Below are 25,375 nucleotides of genomic sequence, written 5' to 3'. Positions count from 1 at the left end.
GTGAAAATATCATTCTGGAAACATCCCTCAGGCTGTGACTAAGCCATGTCTCCGCAATATCCTTCCTTTCAAGGGCGCTAGTTCTTCAAGAATCGCAGGAGAGCTTCAGTAAAGTTTGGAAAGTAGGAGATGGGGCACTGGCAGAAGTAAAGCTGTGAGGACGGGGCGTGAGTCGTGCTTGGGTAGCTCAGGTGATAGAGCACTTGCCAGCGAAAGACAAAGTTCCCGAGTTCGAGTCTCGGTCCGGCACACAGTTTTAATCTGCCAGGAAGTTTCATGTCAGCGCACGCTCCACTGCAGAGTTAAAATCTCATTATGTCCCAATACTATAATCGATTAACAGTTTGTCCCTATGGAACTAATTCATGACGAACTAATCCTTCAAACTCAAAGAAAACAGTGGGAACGACTTTGACAATCGACCTGACCTGGCGAGCTTCTTTTCTTATTGGAGAACCTTTCCCAACCAATTGCGAAGACTGAACCTCGGTCTCAACATCATAACCGTAGACCTACGTCTCATCACCAGCAATAATTGTCTTAAGGAACATCTTGTTCTCATTTGCACGATCCAAAATCTTCTCAATGACTGGGAGGCGAAGGATTTTTTTTTTTTTTTTGTCTTGACTCATCAGCCGTGGGACCAACTTGGCGGCAACACGATTCATTCCAAGATGTTGTGTCAGAATTTCATGACGTGATCCAACTGAGATGTGACATGCTTCAGCAACCTCTCGGACAGTCATTCTTCGATTGGCACGGACAATTTCGTTGACGTTCCTGGCATGAGCGACGTCGGTAGACGGCGAAGGGCGTCCTGAACGAGGGTCATCTTTAACGTCCATTCGGTCATTTTTAAACCGTGTGAACCATTCGTAAGACCGAGTACGGCTTAACCACTCATCACCGCAGGCTTCCTGTATCATTGATGCGTCTCTGTGAAGGTTTTCCTGAGTTTCACGCAAAGTTTAATGGAGACGCCTAGTTCCTCTAACTCTGCCACCTCGAAATTCGCAGACTGTGCAACACATCGTTCTACCCAACACACTACTCAACTATAACTAACAGATATACAACAACGGAACTTCCGACATCTTCCCGTTAAACGCAAGCGTGTGCAGGGATGCAAGCCGCATTTCGCCACAACACAGTGTAATGGTTCTTTATTTGCGAAACCACTACCACCCGCCAACACCATTTTTAGATGCCGTAGATTAATGAATATTTTTCTACGTAATGTCTCATATTTTTCACTCTATTCAAATTTGGTTTTATTTTTATATGTATGTACGTCGATATTTTGAGATGTTGATATCGATATAATATCTAGTGTGAATATCTTTGTACTTATTGTTATCCTTGATGCTGGTTTGTGACTTTTGTCGCGGAAGCGTATAGAGAAGACAAGTTTTTGTGTTGAATATGAACAGTGTTGACTTTGTGTTGGAAATGAAAAGATGAATCTGAGTTGTGGACAATGAAAAATGTCGTGAGTTTTATTAAGAGCAGTAACGGCTGCGAAATTGTATCATGAAGTAATGTTTTGAACATTCGAAAGTATAAAAGGCTTAATAAAATTAATGTGAATTTTTGTGAAAAGTGAGTGTCAAAAATTATTTTCAAGTGACCATTGTTTAAAAAAGTATGAAGCACATTGCAATGAAAAACATAAATCATCAAATTAATCCTGAATGATTGTCTTAGTAAGTTCTTCAAGTCGTCGTAATTAACAGCCGAGTGACTTTGGCACCAACAGCGATAGTCATGCTACCTAGACAACATTTTTAATTACGAGCCAAAGACAGAGCCAGATCGTCGTTGGATTGCAAATACAAGATAAGTGATATTATTGTTAATTTTCTTCAGTGATTGTGTAAGTAGGCTATGTAAGTAGGCTGTTTAGGTTCTTATATTGGCAACGCCACCGCCACGTAGCGCTCTCTGTATGAAAATCACTGGCTGGGCTGTGTGCAGTCTGTGGCTAGTTTACATTGTTGTCTGCCATTGTAGTGTTGGGCAGCGGCAGCTGGATGTGAACAGCGCGTAGCGTTGCGCAGTAGGAGGTGAGCCGCCAGCAGTGGTGGATCTGGGGAGAGAAATGGCGGAGATTTGAAATTTGTAAGACTGGATGGCATATATATTATGATTATTAAGGTAAATACATTGTTTGTTCCCTATTAAAATCTTTCATTTGCTAACTATGCCTATCAGTAGTTAGTGCCTTCAGTAGTTTGAATGTTTTATTTAGCTGGCAGTAGTGGCGCTTGCTGTATTGCAGTAGTTCGAGTAACGAAGATTCTTGGTGAGGTAAGTGATTTGTGAAAGGTACAGCTTAATGTTAGTCAGGGCAATTCTTTTGTAGGGATTTCTGAAAGTCAGATTGCGTTGCGCTAAAAAAATATTGTGTGTCAGTTTAAGCACAGTCTTGTATAATTTTTCAAAGGGGGCGTTTCAATTGTAACCAATTGATGTAGCAATACCTACCACATTAAAGACCTTTTAGTTGCGCAATAAAAAGATCATATTTTGAGTGCGCGACGTGATAATTTTTTAACTAATTAACTGTTAGTGGAGGTATTGTTATAACACCACTGGTGTGAAATTACGAATGTCCAGGAATTTTTTGAACAGACCTCGTTTTAGTGATGACACTACCAGCACCTGAATGAACGTGCCGTAACCCGCAAGGCGCCCACCTCACCAGTCAGTGTTTGAGGCCTCATCCACGGAGGAGGATTACGACTCCAGCGTCCTCACCACTGTGTCACGTAGCGTGGCGCCTGACCGTGATGGTATTTTGAAAGCCGATACAGCTCCGAGTGAATAGCTGCAGGTGAATGTAGGCCGCCGCACCGTGCCGCGTTTCCTTGGAGAGAAAGTGCGTCCCGGCAGGGCGACGGCGCTGGCGCCAGTGCGGCGCGGCGCGGCGTGGCGTGGGGCGTCCTTGCGGCCCGGCCGGCCGGCCGGTCCGGCAGAGGCGAGGCGAGGTGTGTGTGTACGCCAGTCATTAGTCGGCGGCCGTCGCGCAACTGGGTCACCAGCGGGGCAGCGCCGCGCCGCGCCGGGTAGTGCAGTGCACTGGCGACTGTTCGCGGCGTCTGCGGCGCTGGCGCTTGTAAGTCCGCGAAATTGCCCCATTCAGAACAGCCGGTAATTTAGTCCACTCAGATTAATGAGGAGCCTTCCACCGGCTGTCGTAACCGGCCGGCCACCTACTGGCGGACGCGGTCTGCCCGCTGCACCTGCGCTACCCATTGTGTCGCAACTCGTAGAATACTCTCGCCTACTGTCGCCACATTTCATACCGACTTCTGCTTCTAACTCTCTGCAATTTACGAGGGACCTTCAGTAAATGATGCGACACATTTTTCTCTTGGCCACTTGGTTGAAGAAATGCGGAATTTCTTGAGGGTTATCGTGGAATATTCCCGCTTCGGTCCCTAAAGTTTCATGAAGTTCCAATAGGTGGCGGGGCGATACCTAGCCTTCAAAATGGCGTCTGTAATGGCGGTGCGTTGCAAGCAGAATGCTGCCATTTAATTTATTTTCGCGAGAAACTATAGCATCGCATATATTCGTAGGTGCTTGCAGAACGTCTACAGAGACTTGGCAGCGAACAAAAGCACGATGAGTCGTTGGGCGAGGCGTCTGTCACCATCGCAGCCCATAGGCGTCACTGGTTGCGGATATGGAGGGACATGTGGTCAGCACACCTCTCTGCCTGTCGTACATCATTTTCCGAGACTGGAGCCGCTACTTCTGAATCGAGTAGCTCCTCAGGGTGCTCCGCAAGTGCTGAGTGCATCCTGCTTGCCAACAGCAGTCGGCAGACTGGATGGTCACCCATCCAAGTGCTAGTCCAGCTCGACAGCGCTTAATTTCTGTGATCTGAAGGGAACCGGTTGTTCCACTGCGGCAAGGCTGATGGCTCCTCATGAATCAGTAGTTTCCTTGACAGGCTACGTGCAGACACATCGGAATAAGCATCCAATAGTTCTGTCTTTTCGAACTTCCAATCTGAGAACGTTCCTTGTTTTAAAAAATAAAATAGATTAGATACCCTACGAACTGCGTGCTAACGACTAGCATCCTTTTAAAAATTCTGTGTTGTTCTCCATTAACCATCTATTGAACGCATTCTTGAGTGTCTTCTCTCTGCCCTCCGGCAAGGTGCCCGTTGCTTGTCCCAGTTCCATTTTGAAACATTAGTCACTCTGAATTTATTCTTATCACTGAATCAGTTTTAGAGTCACTAATCTGACTTCGTATTTATTCATTATAGAATTACCCTGACCTAAAAATGTTTATTCAAATAAAACTGTAAAAAAGTACGTATACGAGCGGTCTTAAGAAAGCAAGTTACACATGTCGTCCCATGCTAAGATCATTGCGAAAGAAGAGTGGTCCATTGTCAGAAGAGAGTGAATGAGGTGGGATTCATGCAGACACAGTTCTGCTGTCATACCGTGAACAGGCGCATCACAGTAATCCAGAGCTGAAGTACATGGGAAAGTACGGTTCTTGTGGGCGAAATGTCTAAATTGCTAAAAAAAATTGAAAAATTAAAAAAATTCTAATGGCTCTGAGCACTATGGGACTTAACTGCTGAGGTCATCAGTCCCTTACAACTTAGAACTACTTAAACCTAACTAGCCTAAAGACATCACACACATCCATGCCCGAGGCACGATTCCAACCTGCGACCGTAGCGGTCGCGCGGTTCGAGACTGTAGCGCCTAGAACCTCTCAGTCACCTCTGCCGTCTGCTCACAAATTTACTGTGAAATTCTGGCGGTATGTGGACCACACTCAGTGTGGTGTCCTGCCAAATTCTGTCAACAATTTGGTCACCGTCGCACAGACGTGAGGTGTGTTGATTTGGGAGAAACGCCATCGACGTTGACTGCAGGCGACTTTGTCCAGGCAATCAAGGAACTGATTCGCAGCATTTTCAGATTTCTCAACAATGAGCACGTTCTCACAGTGGTTCTCGAGTGGCTCCGTGACGAACGAGTAGATTTTTATCGACGATGAACTGAACGACTGGCAGAATTTTTCGGCCGGTATTTAGAGAGATTTAGTGACTATGGTGAAAACTGGCGTCATGTATCTGTGTCACTTTGTAGTTCTGCATTCAGTAAAAAATAAACTGACGGAAAAAGTCGCAACATCAAACAATAAGAGCAGAGTAATGAAATTACAGGAATATATTGGTCTAGGTAAGATATTTAAGTGATTAACACGGGTTGTTGTAAGCGCGAGATAAGCCATTGGAAATGTGAAACGCTGGTATATTAACAGGTGTAACCTGCAGAATGATGAATGCAAGCTTGCAAACGTGCATGCATTCTGCTGTAGAGGTGCCGAATGTCAAATTGTGGGATGGAATTCCAAGCCTGTTGCACTTAGTCGGTCAGGAAGGGGCGGTTAAAAGGGTTCTGGATGACACAGAGTTATCGTCCGACGGTGTCCAATATATGCTCTATTGGAGACTGATTTGGTGATCGAGCAAGCCAAAGCAACAAGTGGACACTCCGTAGAGCATATAGGGTTACAACAGAGATATGTGACCGAGCGTTATACTGCTGGTAAATACCCGCTGGAATACTGTTCACGAATGGCAGCACACCAACAGATTCACAATCGCACACCAGAACATAATTCAAGTTGTAGGTCCAGTGTGTCTAGCACAACAAATCTCCAGCCTGCCCTCCAATCAGCTCTCGCTTGACACCACTGAAGTCGCATACGGCGGTGGTTTTGGGTCAGTGGAATGGACGCCATAGGTCGTCTGACTGGGAGATGTCCTTGAAGTAACCAATTTGTAACAGTTCATTGGGCAAACTCTTGTTCTAAATTGCTGCTGCAGACTCTTCACGATGCATAAAATCCGAACACGGTCTTTCCTCTCGGTAGTGCTAAGTGGCCGTCCAGAGTCCGCCCTTTTTGCGACTGTACAGTCTCATGACCACAGCTGCTAGCAGTCATGTACAGCGGATGCATTAGTGACAAGTCTTTCTGTAACATCGCGGAAGGAACATCCGGCTTATCGTAGCCCTGTTACACGACCTCGTTCGAATTCAGTTAGGTGTTGGTACGAGGGCAGTTCAATAAGTAATGCAACACTTTTTTTTTTCTCGGCCAATTTTGGTTGAAAAAACCGGAAATTTCTTGTGGAATATTTTCAAACATTCCCGCTTCGTCTCGTATAGTTTCATTGACTTCCGACAGGTGGCAGCGCTGTAGGAGCTGTTAAAATGGCGTCTGTAACGGATGTGCGTTGCAAACAACGGGCAGTGATCGAGTTTCTTTTGGCGGAAAACCAGGGCATCTCAGATATTCATAGGCGCTTGCAGAATGTCTACGGTGATCTGGCAGTGGACAAAAGCACGGTGAGTCGTTGGGCAAAGCGTGTGTCATCATCGCCGCAAGGTCAAGCAAGACTGTCGGATCTCCCGCGTGTGGGCCGGCCGTGCACAGCTGTGACTCCTGCAATGGCGGAGCGTGCGAACACACTCGTTCGAGATGATCGACGGATCACCATCAAACAACTCAGTGCTCAACTTGACATCTCTGTTGGTAGTGCTGTCACAATTGTTCACCAGTTGGGATATTCAAAGGTTTGTTCCCGCTGGGTCCCTCGTTGTCTAACCGAACACCATAAAGAGCAAAGGAGAACCATCTGTGCGGAATTGCTTGCTCGTCATGTGGCTGAAGGTGACAATTTCTTGTCAAAGATTGTTACAGGCGATGAAACATGGGTTCATCACTTCGAACCTGAAACAAAACGGCAATCAATGGAGTGGCGCCACACCCACTCCCCTACCAAGAAAAAGTTTAAAGCCATACCCTCAGCCGGTAAAGTCATGGTTACAGTCTTCTGGGACGCTGAAGGGGTTATTCTGTTCGATGTCCTTCCCCATGGTCAAACGATCAACTCTGAAGTGTATTGTGCTACTCTTCAGAAATTGAAGAAACGACTTCAGCGTGTTCATAGGCACAAAAATCTGAACAAACTTCTCCTTCTTCATGACAACGCAACACCTCACACAAGTCTCCGCACCAGAGAGGAGCTCACAAAACTTCAGTGGACTGTTCTTCCTCATGCACCCTACAGCCCCGATCTCGCACCGTCGGATTTCCATATGTTTGGCCCAATGAAGGACGCAATCCGTGGGAGGCACTACGCGGATGATGAAGAAGTTATTGATGCAGTACGACGTTGGCTCCGACATCGAGCAGTGGAATGGTACCGTGCAGGCATACAGGCCCTCATTTCAAGGTGGCGTAAGGCCGTAGCATTGAATGGAGATTACGTTGAAAAATAGTGTTGTGTAGCTAAAAGATTGGGGAATAACCTGGTGTATTTCAATGCTGAATAAAACAACCCCAGTTTCAGAAAAAAAATGTGTTGCATTACTTATTGAACTGACCTCGTAATCTACATCTACTCTGTAATTCATTTCCCTCCTTACGCTCATCTCCGCTTCGCACAGCTTTTGTTTGTCAGCTGGGTTTCGACACCACATAAATTTGTGATGAAGCTCTCCGTACTTCTGTAACAGCTTCCTAACATCGCCGTTAAACCACGATGAGTCGTTCCTATTCTTAAAACATTGTTCGGAATAAACTTGTTTAATCTCTGTTGAACAAGGGTTATGAATTTTATGCAATTGTGCGCCACGTCGTCCTCCTCAGAACTGGATATTTGATGTTGACTAAGCAGATCCTCTGCATTTTGTAACCTGTCATACTTGCTAAGCAAAAATCCTTTCCTACCTATCTTAAAATGACTTGTAACCTCTGTAGTCATAGGTTTTATCACAGCCTTATGATCATAAATGCCCTCCTTTTAAGATAACTCATTCGAAAAGTCCAGGTCTGCTCGTTGCTAGGAGACGTAAGATGTCCTCCTCACGAATTTAACCATGTGATCGAAGTAATTTTCGGATAAGACATTCAGAATCATGTCATCCCAGTCTCTGGAACCAGCTTTGATCGCGTCAGTCTCTTATTTCGTAGCTGACATTCCATTCTCTCGGTCGGGAAACTTACGCATGATATTCTCCAAGTACACTCTGAAGCGATCTGTCACTACAACTACTGATATAAGCGGTCCGTAAAAGTAATCGATTACCATGTTTGACCCACATTTTAAGCTTAATTTCACCTAGATTATTTCACAGTCAGATTGCGTAATATTCTCACTACATATTATATTACTTAATTCTTTACTGCGGTTCTAGGCGCTTGAGTCTGGAACCGCGTGACCGCTACGGTCGCAGGTTCGAATCCTGCCTCGGGCATGGATTTGTGTGATGTCCTCAGGTTAGTTAGGTTTCAGTACTTCTAAGTTCTAGAGGACTGATGACCACAGATGTTAAGTCCCATAGTGCTCAGAGCCGGGTGTTGTGTGCTGCCCTTAGGTTAGTTAGGTTTAAGTAGTTCTAAGTTCTAGGGGACTTATGACCACAGCAGTTGAGTCCCATAGTGCTCAGAGCCATTTGAACCATTTTTTGCTCAGAGCCAGCCTTTACTACAATAAATACGACGCCACCTTCGGTGTCTAACGTATCCTTGCAGTATATATTTCGATCCGAATTTGTGATTTCGTTTCTATTCACTTCTAGTTTCAACCATTTTCCTGTCCCTAATACTGTTATTGTCTTTCATAAGGGGCATTAATTCTGGGGCTTTACAATGGATGCTCTTGCGATTTACTAATACATATTAACCTTTTTCGAATACGAATTGAAGTCCAGCGAGAAGAAATAAAAACTTTGAGGTTTGCCGATGACATTGTAATTCTGTCAGAGACAGCAAAGGACTTGGAAGAGCACTTGAACGGAATAGAGAGTACCCTGAAAAGAGGATATAAGAGGAATATCAACAAAAGCAAACGAGGTTAATGGAATGTAGTCGAGTTAAATCAGACGATGCTGAGGGAATTAGATTAGGAAACGAGACGCTTATAGTAGTAGATGAGTTTTGCTATTTGGGAAGCAAAACAACTGATGATGGTCGAAGTAGGGAGGATATAAAATGCAGACTGGCAATGGCGAGAAAAGCGTTTCTGAAGAAGAGAAATTTCTTAACATAGAGTATAGATTTAAGCTGCAGTAAGTCTTTTCTGAAAGTGTTTGTATGGAGTGTAGCCGTGTATGGAAGTGAATCATGGACGATAAATAGTTTAGACAGGAAGAGAATATAAGCTTTAGAAATCTGGTGCTACAGAAGAATGCTGAAGATTAGATGGGTAGATTACGTAACTAACGAGGAGGTACTGAATAGAATAGAGGAGAAGAGAAATTTGTGATACAACCTGACTAGAGGAAGGATCGGTTAGTAGGACACATTCTGAGACATCAAGGGGCCACCAATTTGGTAATGGACGAAAGCGTGAGGGGCAATGGCGTCTTTGTCGTCTTAAAGGTATTCTTGGCTAACATCAGCTCATCACTATAAGTCTCAAAGGTAACTAAGACTCGCGGCCGTTACAGAGTATATTTAAAGCAAACCTGACCTGCGTCCTCATAGTACCACTAATAGCGCCGCCACTTTTATGCGACTGGCCTGAAATCTAAATAGACATTATCTTTCAAAAGTAGAAACTTTCATTTATGTCGCATAGCTCCTAGATGTTGTGGTTTCTTTCCGTCAGTGTGTTTGGGCTGCCATAGTAATGTGGTTCAAATGGTTCAAATGGCTCTGAGCACTATGGGACTTAACTTCTAAGGTCATCAGTCCCCTAGAACTTAGAACTACTTAAACCTAACTAACCTAAGGACATCACACACATCCACGCCCGAGGCAGGATTCGAACCTGCGACCGTAGCGGCCGCGCGGTTCCAGACTGTAGCGCCTTTAACCGCTTGGCCACCACGGCCGACCATAGTAATGTGCAACGTACTTTTTGAAGTGCTTTCATAGTAAACAAAGGAAAGTTTCAGTCTGTCATAGTCTCCAGGTAGCGGCCCTATATCTATAACAGCAATACATAGATGGACTCCAAGGTACCTGAGATGTTATTGACGTTAACTATCTAGATTTTGTTTTCTTTTGAATTATTGAATGCCATATCGTTGTTATCCAGTCACTCGCCATTCTGAATATGTCCCTGTACGATAACAGCCTTCACTTTCTAGTTGAGAATGTTATTGGTTCAGTCCTTCAGTGGACCCACTATTTATTTATTTAATCGTATGACCAGGGCCCCCTGTCGGGCAGACCGTTCGCCGAGAGCCGGTCTTTCAATTTGACGCCACTTCGGCGACCTGCAGTCGATGAGGATGATAGGATGATGATGAGGACAGCGCAACATCCAGTTCCTGGGTGGAGAAAATTCCCCGACCCAGCCGGGAATCGAACCCGGGCCATTTATTGTGTCTGCCGTTTAGTCCACTTGTTGCCGAAAGTGTGTCTCAGCATTCCACTTTTCATCTTATCAACCTGTTGATTTGATTTTTGCCACCATAGTCGGAGTCCCAAACACTTATATTCCCTCTCATTTATTAAACATGACGCGCGTGTCGTGTTGGCTGCAGTAATGAGTTTGGTGTCTTATCTATACTATAATACTTAACATTTTCTCTTTGTAGGACTTCTTTGTCAGCTGACTGACCTCTTCTAATCTGGTGTTTCCTGTTCGCATCTGTTCTTCTAGACCACCGCATATAAATAATTGCGTCTCCTGTGTTTTTATACGTCAACTCAACAAACAAAAAGTTTAACGTGATAATTGATTGCATGCGATAACTTATGACAAAGACAGCGCCCGAAGCAGACGTTCCTCTTTCAAACTAGCCTCGTGGTGTTTACGTACCAAATAACTTAAAGAGTGTAGGAAATACGAGGGTAATCCCAAAAGTAAGGTCTCCTATTTTTTTTATAAGTACGTAGACCTGTTTATTTCTGCAATGCTTTACATCAGTTTACAACTTGAACATTTAGCTATTTTTTGACATAATCAGGATTTCTGTCGATGCATTTTTTTATAGACGCTGTGGAAGTTTTTATATTCCCATGTCATACCAACCCACCGCCATGCTGTTCAGAAAGTTATGAATTGGCGTCGTTGTTGCTTGGTCTCAGATGTAAAGTGGAATGCCCAGGTTTCGTCACCCATGGCGATTGAGTCCAGAAAGTTGTCCTGTTCGGCTGCAATGCGGTGAAGAAACGCGCGGGAACCATCAACTCGTTGCCGCATGTGGTCCTCAGTCAGCATGCGTGGCACCCATCTTGCGCACACCTTCCGGTAGTTCAATGTTTCCGTTAAAATTCTGTGAGCGGTGCTTCGGGAAACCTCAGGAACCAACGTGCAGAGATCATCCAGGGTTATCAGTCGATCTTCATGCATGCTTTGCTCAACCTTCAACACTGTCTCCTCAGAAACAGACAGTCTACCGCTCCTTTGTTCGTCGTGAATTTCGGTCGGACCAGCTACAAACTCTCTACACCAGTTACGAACATTCTTGACATCCATGCACGACTCACCGTACAGTTCCGTCAATTGGCGATGGATTTCAATCGGCGCAGTGCCCCTTGCGTTCAAAATCCGAGTAACTGTGCGCAACTCGCACTTGGCGGTAACATCCAACGGCAGCTCCATTCTCAACGGCTGCCAAGCCAAGACTGAGCGCCTCAGCGCGGCGTGCGCATGTTTACACACAGCACGTGAAGCACTCTTCATAACAGTGTGACCAACTGCCACACAAACAGAGTTCTGTACTTATAAAAAAAATAGGAGACCGTACTTTTGGGATTACCCTCGTAATTACCTGATAAAAAACTGCAGAGATCTGGCAGGATATTTACTTTTTGTAATGATGTTTTATCCTGATTTCAAACCTGATAATCATTTACTCTGTCACGTTAGGTTTTGAAGATATCGGAAAAGATTCGTCTTTCATGGAACACCGTTGATCGTAAATTTATTCAGTGTTTATTTATTTTTCACACATTGCCTTACAAAACTCTGGTAATCTGGCCGTAAGTGCAATGAAACCGTCTTTTCTGTAGATCGAAATATTTTCAGATTTACTTGCTGTCAACTGGGTCACACGTCCACTGCTGTAATTATTCCCATTTGCTGTTGGATTGGGTTTGGAACGCTAAGCCGGCCGCTGTGGAAGAGCGGTTCTAGGCGCTTCAGCCCGGAACCCAGCAGCTGGTACGGTCGCAGGTTCGACTCTTGCCTTGGGCATGGATGTGTGTGATGTCCTTAGGTTAGTTAGGTTTAAGTAGTTCTAAGTCTAGGGGGCTGATGGCCCATAGTGCTCACAGCCATTTGAACCATTTTTTTGGAACGCGAAGAAGAATAACCATCTGGCATTTAGAGTTCCTACGATATAACATATGCCCAAAAAACTAAGCCACACACTTTTATTTCTGCATTCCAGACGTCACATAGTTCTTTTGCAAAACTCGTGAATAATCCCGCAGAGTACACAGTTGTTGAAGCAACGCAGTAACACAGCGCTCTGTCACTTCTTTCTATCGACCTAGCCTCTGCCACCCCTGAAGATATTCCTCTGCTAAATGACGCTGAACTTTGCGACGTCGCAAGGGATTTGGCACTGAAAGCAGACCTACTTAGTTCGCGTCTACAAGAAATTCATTTGCTTGCACTAAGCGCAATAAATTCACGCATTCGGTGCAGAGATTAATTATTGGCGGCCAGTTTTTGCTACTACGTGGACCTTCAAGGATTTATGTCGTGCGTCGGAGAGAAGTGGGGGAACGATGTTGAAACATAGTGTCAGTACATCGATTCATTTAAGACAACTTTGAAGGCAGTGTTAGTGTTATTACACAACAGAAACAGATATGCATCATTACCTATTAGACATTATGCTCACATGGATGAGATTGAGAATTAAGACAAAGTTGCTAGTTACTGTAAAAGCGCGGCGTTGCGATAATAGTTGTCGCGTCTATGATACTTTGAAAGAAATCTCCATTCTTATAGGAATTCAGACAGGATACAATAACTAATACTGTTTCATCGGAGAGTGAGACAACGCGTTCTGTGTGTACATTTGACTGAGCATGTCAAATATATCATACTACCGCTTCATATGAAACTGGATCTCATGAATTTCGTATTTCCAGTAGAGAAGGACTCGGACGTTTTCCGCTACCTGTGCAACGAGTTTCCGGAGTTGCGTTACGCTTGAGTAAATGTAAGCAGATCCGAAGTCCACAAAACAGTTCCATGGAAACTATAAACCTGATGATTATATGGACGTTGTGCAGAAGTGTACTCGTTTAATTAATGAAAAGCGCTAGTTTGCTTTTGTTCTACAATATTAATTTATTGTGTTAACCGGTTTTCAGCTTACAAGGCCATGATCAGATATTTGCTGACCAATGTCGCCAAAGAAGTTACAATGATTGTAACGACAATGAGAAAGAAATGACACATCTAGATCGAAGCACAAACGCACAGTAAATGACATCTTTGACAGAGTGGTGGTACTGAAATGTAAAAATAAAAATATGAACAATAAATTAATATAAATGGAGTAAACAGGAAAAAAAACGCTAAACTGGAAAATAACAGTTTATATTAATAAACAAAACCAATGAAATAAAATAAAATTAGTACTAGACAAGGCTACTTTTTTGTTGTGGTCTGCAGTCCTGAGACTGGTTTGATGCATCTCTCCATGCTACTCTATCCTGTGCAAGCTTCTTCATGTCGCAGTACCTACTGCAACCTACATCCTTCTGAATCTGCTAAGTGTATTCATCTCTTGGTCTCCCTCTACGATTTTTACCCTCCACGCTGCCCTCCAATACTAAATTGGTGATCCCTTGATGCCTCAGAACATGTTCTAACAACCGATCCCTTCTTCTAGTCAAGTTGTGCGACAAACTTCTCTTCTCCCCAATCCTATTCAATACCTCCTCATTAGTTATGTGATCTACCCATCTAATCCTCAGCATTCTTCTGTAGCACCACATTTCAATACCCTCTATTCTCTTCTTGTCCAAACTATTTATCGTCCATGTTTCCCTTCCATACATGGCTACACTCCATACAAATACTTTCAGAAACGACTTCCTAACACTTAAATCTATACTCGATGTTAACAAATTTCTCTTCTTCAGAAACGCTTTCCTTGCCAATGCTAGTCTACATTTTATATCCTCTCTACTTCGACCATCATCAGTTATTTTGCTCCCCAAAGAGCAAAACTCCTTTACTACTTCAAGTGTCTCATTTCCTAATCTGATTCCCTCAGCATCACCTGACTTAATTCGACTACATTCCGTTATCCTCGTTTTGCTTTTGTTGATGTTCATCTTATATCCTCCTTTCAGGGCACTATCCATTCCGATCGACTGCTCTTCCAAGTCCGTTGCTGTCTCCAACAGAATTACGTCATCGTCGAACCTCAAATTTTTTATTTCTTCTCCATGGATTTTAATACCTAATCCGAATTTTTCTTTTGTTTCCTTCACTGCTTGGTCAACATACAGATTGAATAACATTGGGGAGAGGCTACAACCCTGTCTCACTCCCTTCCCAACCACCGCTTCCCTTTCATGCCCCTCGACCCTTATAACTGTCATCTGGTTTCTGTACAAATTGTAAATAGCGTTTCGCTCCCTGTATTTTACCCCTGACACCTTTAGAATTTGAAAGAGAGTATTCCAGTCAACATTGTCAAAAGCTTTGTCTAAGTCTACAATTGCTAGAAACGTAGGTTTGCCTTTCCTTAAGAAGTAAGGTCGGTATTGCCTCACGTGTTCCAATATTTCTACGGAATCTAAATTGATCTTTCCCGAGGTCGGCTTCTACTAGTTTTACCATTCATCTGTAAAGTATTCGCATTAGTATTCTGCAGCCGTGACTTATTAAACTGATAGTTCGGTAATTTTCGCATCTGTCAACACCTGATTTCTTTGGGATTGTCTGAGGCTATTTCGCCTGTCTCATACATATTGCTCACCAGATGGTAGAGTTTCGTCAGGACTGGCTCTCCCAAGGCTGTCAGTAGTTCTATTGAAATGTTGTCTACTCCCGGGGCCTTGTTTCGACTCAGGTCTTTCAGTGCTCTGTCAAACTCTTCACGCAGTATCATATCCCCCTTTTCATCTTCATCTACATCCTCTTCCATTTCCATAATATTGTCCTCAAGTACATCGTCCTTGTGTAGAACCTCTATATACTCCTTCCACCTTTCTGCTTTCCTTCTTTGCTTCGAAGTGGGTTTCCACCTGAGCTCTTGATATTCATGCAAGCGGTTCTCTTTTCTCCAAAGGTCTCTTTAATTTTCCTGTAGGCGTATCTATCTTACCCCTCATGAGATAAACCTCTACATCCTTATATTTGTCCTCTAGCCATCACTGCTTAGCCATTTTGCACTTCCTCTCTATCTCATTTTTGAGACTTTTGTTTTCCTTTTCGCCTGCTTCACTTACTGCATTTTCTCCTTTCATCAATTAAATTCAGTATCTCTTATGTTACCCAAGGATTTCTACTAGCCCTCGTCTTTTTATCTACTTGATCCTCTGCTGCCTTCACTATTTCATTCCTCAAAGCTACCCATTCTTCTTCTACTGTATTTCTTTCCCCCATTCCTGTCAATTGTTCCCTTATGCTCACCCTGAAACTCTGTACAACCTCTGGTTCTTTCAGTTTATCCAGGTCCCATCTCCTTAAATTCCCACCTTTTTGCAGTTTCTTCAGTTTTAATCTACAGGTCATAACCAATAGATTGTGGTCAGAGTCCACATCTGCCCCTGAAAATGTCTTACAATTTAATACCTGGTTCCTAAATCTCTGTCTTACCATTATATAATCTATCTGATACCTTCTAGTATTTCCAGGATTCTTCCATGTGTACAACCTTCTTTTATGATTCTTGAACCAAGTGTTCGCTATTATTAAGTTATGCTCTGTGCAAAATTCTACCAGACGGCTTCCTCTTTCATTTCTTTCCCCCAATCCACACTCACCTACTATGTTTCGTTCTCTCCGTTTTCCTACTCTCGAATTCCAGTCCCCCTTCACTACTTGAATAATTTATTTGATTGCATCATACATTTATTCAATTTCTTTGTCATCTGCAGAGCTAGTAGGCATATAAACTTGTACTACTGTAGTAGGCGTGGGCTTCGTATCTATTTTGGCCACAATAATGCTTTCACTATGCTGTTTGTAGTAGCTTACCCGCACTCCTATTTTTTTGTTTATTATTAAACCGACTCCTGCATTACCCCTACTTGATTTTATATTTATAACCCTGTATTCACCTGACCAAAAGTCTTGTTCCTTCTGCCAGCGAACTGGGTGGCAGGAAAGGGATCTGACATTCCACGCTCCGATCCGTAGAATGCCAGTTTTCTTTTTCCTGATAACGACATACTCTTGAGTAGTCCCCGCCCGGAGATCCAAATGGGGGACTATTTTACCTCCGGAATATTTTACCCAAGAGGACGCCATCATCATTTAACCATACAGTAAACCTGCATGCCCTCGGGAAAAATTATGGCTGTAGTTTCCCCTTGCTTTCAGCCGTTCGCAGTACCAGCACAGCAAGGCCGTTTTGGTTAGTGTTACAAGGTCAGATCAGTCAATCCCACCAGACTGTTCCCCCTGCAACTACTGAAAAGGCTGCTGCCCCTCTTCAGGAACCACATGTTTGTCTGGCCGCTCAACAGATACCCCTCCGTTGTGGTTGCACCTACGGTACGGCTATCTGTATCGCCGAGGCACGCAAGCCTCCCCACCAACGGCAAGGTCCATGGTTCATGGGGGGGACTTTACTTATATATAGTATATACTTATATATACTACATATATACAGGCTACTTTAGGAGGTATAAAACATGAAGACCGATACACAAACCACTTACAAGAAAGAATTATCAATGTTACTACGGAATGAATGAAGAAAATCAATAGCGGTAACGTAAGCAGAAATGATCAAAAGCAGGAAGATGGAGAAGTGTGAAGGAACATACAGTAAATTCCATCTTTTAGAGTTGGTGGTACTGCACTTTCAAAAGTTTAGAGCTGAACAATATACAAATATGAAGGGAGCAAATAAGAAAAAGTTTTACACTGTGCTCAAAAAATGTGTCTACGAGGGGCATTCACCTGTAACAGTTTTTCCCGTTTCGAGAGAGTCGATGAGTATTATCTCTTGCGAATCCCAAAAGACTGTCGCCATAACCTTTCTGGCCGAAGGAATGGTCTTCTCCTTTTGTGGTGCAGATTCTCCCTTGGCAACCCATTGTTTAGATTGTTGTTTGGTCTCAGGAGTATAGTAATGTATCCATGTTTCATCCACAGCTTAAAGTCCTGCGGATTCTTCCTGACCAGCTGAAAACCATCCTTGCAACACTTCAAACGATTCCTGTTTTGGTCAAGTGTGAGCAATCGCAGAACCTATCTTGCTGATAGATTTCTCATGTCCGAATGTTTATGGAAAATATTATCTACCCGTTCTTTCGAGATTCCCACAGCACTAGTAATCTTACGCACCTTAACTCTTCTGTCATCCATCACCATATCATGGATTTTGTCAATGATTTCTGGAGTCGTAACCTCCACAGGGCGTCCAGAACGTTCAGCATTTGTGCCCATATGGCCACACCGAAAATTTTGAAACCACTTATAAACTGTTCTAATCGAAGGTACAGAGTCACCGTAATGTTTATCAAGCTTTTCTTTAGTCTCCTGAGGCGTTTTGCCTTTCACAAAGTAATATTTAATCACCACACGAAATTCTTTTTCGTCCATTTCTTGACAATCACTCGACTTCCTTGATTCACACGAATGCCAAACACAAAGAAATAGACCAAAATGGCTGAAACTTGGTGTGCGTTCTTTCCAAAGATGCTACTAACTAAACATGACCTCGATGCGCTCCAGTGGTGCCATCTCTCGGACTTTGCACGGAGTTTTCAAATGCCCCTCATATGTAACAGTTTGCATTAAATAAATGAAACAAGAAAAATAAAAAAAAATACTTGACAAGACAACTTCTAGAAGTATTAAACTTGGAAATTAATACAAGTACCAATTAAGGAAAAGACTTAAGAATTGTGCCTACAGCCTGTAGGGATTACATAGACAATTTTAATGAAACAAAAGAACTCAATGAATACAAGAAAATATAGGAATATGAAGGAAGAGACACTATGGGAAGTAATGAGTAACTGAGAGGATTATGTGGAGTCTAGGAGGAGGGCTATATTAATCTGTGTCTGGTCATTTAAGATTAGATCTGGACTGTGAGCTAGCTGTTTGTTAATTTCCAGGGCTTCCAGCAGATTGAGTTTTTGGCCTTTGTATGCTAAGAGAAGAACATGGCACTCTGGCTGGTGGTCGTGGCCCTCCCTCAGTATATGCTCAGCAAATGCGGAGTCAGAATTCCGCAACTTCTAGCCGCGTTCATGATGAGCCAGCCTAGTTGCTACGTCTCTGCCTGACTGACCAATGTAAAACTTGTTACAATCAGAAACGGGTAATTTTGTGTACCCCCCTGTTGGCTGAAACGTGGGTCTTACCTGTGCTATTGAAGCCGTGGTGTCCTTAACGTGGTAGGGAATCCTATACTTGCAGGATTTCACTATTTTTGCTAGAGTCTGTGAAACCTCTCCTAGACATGTTACTCTACACCACTTCTTGCAGACAGTGTAAGGAGCAGCAGATGGGACATAGACACTAGAGATTTTCTTTCCTATGCAAGACGTCGTCAATCAGGACTTGATTGTCGTCACTGGTTGAGGCAATAAATTTTATTGCATTTGACTCTGCTTTATAATCACCTGTGGACATGGAGACGGAAACGAGACGCTGTACCACTGAGTGGAAAGCTGCATGTTTGTGGCCGATGGGGATCAAAAAATGGCTCTAAGCACTATGGGACTTAACATCTGAGGTCATCAGGCCCCTAGACTTAGAACTACTTAAACCTAACTAACCTAAGGACATCACACACATCCATGCCCGAGGCAGGATTCGAACCTGCGACCGTAGCAGCAACGCGGGTCCGGTCTGAAGCGCCTAGAACCGCTCGGCCACACGGGCCGGCACCGATGGGGCGTTGTGAGCGAGCAGGTATTACAATGTCTGTAGTTGTAGTCTGTCAAAGAAGTCATTTACTGAGCGTTTGAGCTTCACTCTAGGTGTGTAACCTCCTTTTCCATTGTCATTTGCAAACTTCTTTGGCGACAATTGTCAGCAAACGTCTGAAAATGGCCTTGTAAGCCGAAAATCGGTTAACACAATAAATTAATACTCTAGAACAAAAGAAAACTAGCGCTTTTCATATAGCATAATGTTGTTCTACCAAGAACCGTCAGGAAGATTCAATTAACGTAAGTGCACTCGTATTAGAGGATCAAACACCTGGGTTGCAACAAGTTTCTGAAAACATCTGCTCGGCTCACATCTTGATTACTTACCTGAGAACTTAGGTTCAGTCACCCATGTTTCTCATAGAGACATTTCTGTGATGTCACGCTAACAGGGTCACTAGAGAGCAGCGACGTTGGCTGACTGCTGCTGGGCACAACTCTGTCCGCTATGCCAGATTTTCAGCACACGAGTCTGCAGCTTAGAAATTCAAAGCAAATACGCGTCAAATTAGAGAAGTATGGATATATGTTCCACGCAACTACCTTCTATACCTTCTATGCGTATTATACGTGCAGCCATGTTCATTGGTATTCCACGTATGATAATAAACACTGTAGTGAATATACTGTCTGTGTGTTGTTCAACACGATAAAACGTTACATATTTACATAAACGATTCACGTATGCACTCAAAAGAAGAAAATATACGTTTACCTTTACATCTAAGGGCTTCCCCTGGTTTTCAGTAGTTGCCCTGTATTCCCATTCGCCAGTATTCACGGTCACTGCAATCTCCTACGTTCAGATCTCTCTTCCTCACAATTCCAATTATTCCCATACTGTCTTTTCTTTTTTTCACAGCCGTCTATGCTTCCTCCTTCCTGGCGGCGACCATGCCAGGATTTTCGTACCATAGTCCTTACTACAGTCGCTGTATATGTCCATACCATTAAAGAGCTCTATTCTCAATTCTTTACACGATTTGTTTTTCCACATTAATTATCTCCATAATTTCCCAATTTCCTCTCCTCTCTGTTCGGCATATCCTGGCAGACTTTATCTCATCTATCTATATTGCCTGTACTCTACTTCTCTGCCGCTCCCTCAGGGTCCTCCTTCCACATCATATGTTAGTATACTTTAAACTACTGTGTGCAGAATCGTCTTCTTTATTTCTTGTGATAAAGCCCTGCTCCTCAGAACTCCATTTAGAGTCTTAATTACTCCTCTTGCCTGCTGGATCCTGCCTTCTACATCTGCTTCACAGTTTCGCAATGTATGGATAATCGATTCTAAGTATCTGAACTGCTTTACTGCTTTAATAGATCCTTGCGACAGTCCTAATTCCTTCCATGTCTTTCCACTACTAGATATTCTGTTTTGCTCATATTTATTCCAAGCCTGCGACGTTCAAATGATTCCGTTAACTTCCTTATCATAAACTTGATGCCCTCCATAATGTATAATTTTAAACAAGTTCGACGACATACTGCAGCCCTGTATAACTGCTTTTGATGTTTGGGATGGCTCACTCAACTTTAGCTACTGCATCCGATTTCTGTCATTCTTCAAATCAGGGACATTTACTGTGCTTCCATCTTATACCCACCGCTTCCCTTAGTACGTTTCTGCGTACAGAATCATATGCGTTTTCTAGCTCCGCGTATATTAGGTGTATTTCCTGACCTTTAGAATAAGCCTTCTCACTTATTTGTATAAAGCTAAAAATTGTACCACGCAATATCGTCCAAAAATAAAGCATGCTTGGCCCTCTCACGTCTTTCCCTCAATTTCACTCTCCAATCTATTTTTCATTATAGCGCTAAAAGTCTGCTGATAGACCCCATAACACTAACCTCTCTCAATTTGCTTGGGTGCTTCCTTTTTAATACGTAGTAGATGCTCACTGAAGAGCCAAAGACACAGATACACTTGCGTCATATCGTTTAGGGCCCCCGCAAGCACGCAAAAGTGCCACAACACGACGTGGCATTGACTCGACTAATGCCTAAAGTAGTGCTGGAGGGAAATGACACCATGGATCCTCCAGAGCTCTCCATAAATCCGTGAGACTACGAGGGGGTGGAAATCTCTTCTGAACAGCACGTTGCAAGGCATCCCAGATATGCTCAATAATGTTCATACCTGGGGACTTTGGTGTCCAGCGGAAGTGATTAAACTCATAAGAGTTTTCCTGGAGCCACTCTGCATCAATTCTCAACGTGTGGGGTGTCCCATTTGTCCTGCTGGAGTTGCTCAAATCCGTCGGAATGCACAGTGGACATGAATGGATGGAGGTGATCGGACAGGACTCTTACATACGTGTCACCTGTCAGAGTCGTATGTAGACTTATCTGGGGCCCCATGTCACTCCAACTGCACACGCCCCACACCATTAAAGAGCCTCCACTAGCTTGAACATACCGATGCTGACATACCGGGTCCTTGGATTCAGGAAGTTGTCTCCATACCATTACACGTCCATCCGCTCGAGGCAATTTGAAACGAGACTCGTCCGACCAGGCAACTTGTTTCCAGTCATCAACAGTCCAATTTCGGTGTTGACGGGCCCGGACGAGGCGTAAAGCGTCGTATAGTGTAGTCACCAAGGGTACTCGAGTGGGCCTTCGCCTTTGACAGCCCATATCGCTGATGTTTCGTTGAATAATTTCTCACGTTGACACTTGTTGATGGCCCAGCACTTCTGTCACGTTGAGCGATTCTCTTCAGTCGTTGTTGGTCCCGTTCTTGTAGGATATTTTTCCACAAGTGATGGCCTGAGGAGCCGTTTGTTTTCACAGCAGGACCGCTTTGGTTCACATTTGCGGCATCCTTACAGCACAGCTGCACGTCGACGATATTCTACGCCCCGTTCTGTTGCTCTTCATGGCATTTCAGCAAGATAAGGCCCGCCCACAAACGGCGAGTTTCTACCGCTTGTCCTCCTGCTTGCAAATCCCACCTAGGCCAACAGGATCGCTAGATCTCTCCACAGTTGAGAACATTTAAGGCCGGGTCCTCCAACCAGCTCGAGATTTCGACGATCTAATGCTCCATTTGGACAGGATGTGTCACTAGATCCCTCCAGAGGACATCCAAAGATTCTACCAGTCAATGCCAAGCCGAATAACTGCCAGAGGTCGACCAGCGCGTTATTGAATCGCTCAATTTCTGACCCTCTTAATTTTGAATAATTCATCCAATTTTTCTCAAACTGTAGTCGTTTCTTTGTCTGTACATGTACATCTCATCTACCGATATCCATCCCATTTGGTTATGTCCTTCGTGGTGCGTTTTTATTTTTGTTTTTTAGAATATACTTGTTGGGATGCCAGTTTAATTACCATGAAGTTAATTCCAATATGAACCACTTGCCATCGCGATCTCTTTCGTGGAGTATATTTTTTTCGTTTCAGTGCCGCCACTACGATAAAGACTTTTCTGACCAACAAACTTTGCAATGAAATACTTAGTTAAATCACAATCGACCTCACAGTGACACCTGGACCACGAGACGATCGGTCTTAATTCGTCGGTTGAGGAGATTAAGCTCGACGACAATCTCACTGCTATTGTAGACGGACGGAAAATTAGGGTGGAAACGTCATTGCACGTTATTTGAAGCGGATGGTGCCGTTGGAGAGGAGTAAGCTACATGTCAGTACAGAGTTTTAACCTTTCCCTCCGTATCATTTCGTCATCATTAGCAACAGTACAAACCCTATCTTTCATTATATTTCGCGACCAGTCATCACAGTTTCACTCGCAGTACCGGAAGGCAATGGCGAACTCTCTCCAGAAGATCATTACCAATAACAGCAATTCAGGACCTCTACATTGCTTCAAACACTCATTCAAGAGAATATATTTCAATATTAGTCATAACCCCAGTAATGTACAGGAAGTAAAATTGTTTTCCTTTTATAAGAGGTACCCGGAACTGTACAGAATGCTAAATTATTGGAGTGGTACCTTGTTTATCATCGGTTTTGTGTATCCTGGAATGAAATATATTCCTTTACGATGTTAGGACTAGTACCGTGGCACACAATAGTGAAGGGATGTTTAATAATCGACCGAGACGAACCCTGGCCAAACCCCGCCGTTGTGATTGCAGACAGTATACCTACATAGATTCACAATTACATTACGTAATAGTCCCCAATTTGGCCCATTTTTATCATTTCATATCAATACCGTATCTTACTTCTCCTCCTCCTCCTCCTCCTCCTCCTCCTCCTCTCGTCTCCTCTCCCTACTGCCACATTTCCGAAACGCTTCGCAGTAATCCAAGCGGAGAAAAAAATTTTTTTTGAGCAACGAAAGTTTGACTACAACTGCGAGTTACCTGCTCTTTCATCACCCCAATGATTTAAAATGGCTCTTCAGCGAATCAGGGTCACTTCATAAGGCTGTAAATTAATGGAATACCTTCTCGTCAGATTTAGCTACCAAATTAGTGTAAAAACTGAGAGAGTATACCATAATGGCGTAAGCAACTTTTCCGCTGGGCGTAACTCTGGGACTGCAATTACGTAACGAAATGAACCCGGCCTTCAGTTTTTGTCTGCAATCAGCGTCCAACATTACGAATAGGCAGTGTCGAGTTAAAGCGGTGATTACAGTCACAAATCTGAGACTGCGACGAAAGGAAATATAGAGGCTATGAGGTGTTGAGAATGGAAGTGCGAACGGAGTGCGAAGCTGAAACTGTGAGTCGACCACGGAGCGTTTGTATAGCTCATCAGGAGAGCCACTGCTCCATTCGCTCTTAGACCTAGCCCAACACGTGCTACGGCACATAGTTCTAATCCGTACTCAACGTTCGGAGCAGTGAGTAGTGCACGTTGTATAATGGATTTTACAGGAAATTTAAAATACGTTTGGGAAAGAATGAATCTGATCCTGTAACGGGAACACTTCTGTACATCAAGTTGACTCTGTTGTGACTTGGCAAGACAGCCAAGCCACTACGAGGAAGCCGAAAGGCACGCGTTTAAGCCACGCAGGCTGGCGTGAGGTCTGGAGCATTTAAGGAAGTTAGACTTTAGCAAAAAAGGTCGTAGCTGTTGGAATACTTAACTTTAATCCATAATTGTTGAACATCGGTCTGACGGTACATGCATCACAAGATAAATAGCAAATGATAATGGCGCCTTGCTAGGTCGTAGCAAATGACGTAGCTGAAGGCTATGCTAACTATCGTCTCGGCAAATGAGAGCGTAATTTGTCAGTGAACCATCGCTAGCAAAGTCGGCTGTACAACTGGGCGAGTGCTAGGAAGTGTCTCTAGACCTGCCGTGTGGCGGCGCTCGGTCTGCAATCACTGACAGTGGCGACACGCGGGTCCGTCGTATACTAGCGGACCGCGGCCGATTTAAAGGCTACCACCTAGCAAGTGTGGTGTCTGGCGGTGACACCACAGACTCCATTGAAGCTTTAATCCCATTTGAAGCTGAAACTACGATAATTGAGTGTTACTTCCCTAGAACGGTTTTACTACATTTTCCACCTTGAGGAAATCCGGGGTAAGTGGGATAGTGTTCCGTTCGCAAATGACACGTTAAGAGAAGTGGCGTAGTAGTTGAGATTCTGGAGTCATATTGGGACGAAAAAAGCTCCGTTTGACAGTTCCGCCCCTATGGATTTAGGTTCAGTGATTTTCCGAAATCCCTGAAGATAAGCGCCAGTTCAAGGACACTGCTGATTTCCCTTCTGAAGCCGACCTTGTGGTCCGTCTCCAATGAGCTCTTCATCAACGTTCCTTCCTTTCTTTATTTTGGTGCTATTGTTTCAAGTAGGAACTAATGAAGATGTCAAAGATCTCAAAGGGCACTTGTTCCATCACGCTGCTCGTTTAAATGTGTGATTTATAGATACTTATTCCGAGATTGTGTCCACTGACGACCCTGCCATGTACGCTTGTGCATGGCATGCTGTTTCTCTTACATATTTACAAGAATGAAGTATCCACGCCAATGTGAACACTTCACGGTCAGAATTGCCCAGTGACGCTTAATAAAAGCCCTCACTTAAAGTAACGTTCTGGTGGCAATGATGCAGTTCTGTGGGTTAATCTACGACGTGGCGACCTCACAGAAAAGGTCAAATAAGAAGTGATTAGCTCGACATAAATGTTTATCTATTTTGTAGTTGTGATTCTTCAGTTTCTCCATTCCTATTTCGTGACGAAATACACTCCTGGAAATTGAAATAAGAACACCGTGAATTCATTGTCCCAGGAAGGGGAAACTTTATTGACACATTCCTGGGGTC

Source organism: Schistocerca cancellata, chromosome 1 (genome assembly GCF_023864275.1).
Source record: "Schistocerca cancellata isolate TAMUIC-IGC-003103 chromosome 1, iqSchCanc2.1, whole genome shotgun sequence".
Classification (NCBI taxonomy): domain Eukaryota; kingdom Metazoa; phylum Arthropoda; class Insecta; order Orthoptera; family Acrididae; genus Schistocerca; species Schistocerca cancellata.
This window is presented reverse-complemented; position numbering follows the sequence as displayed.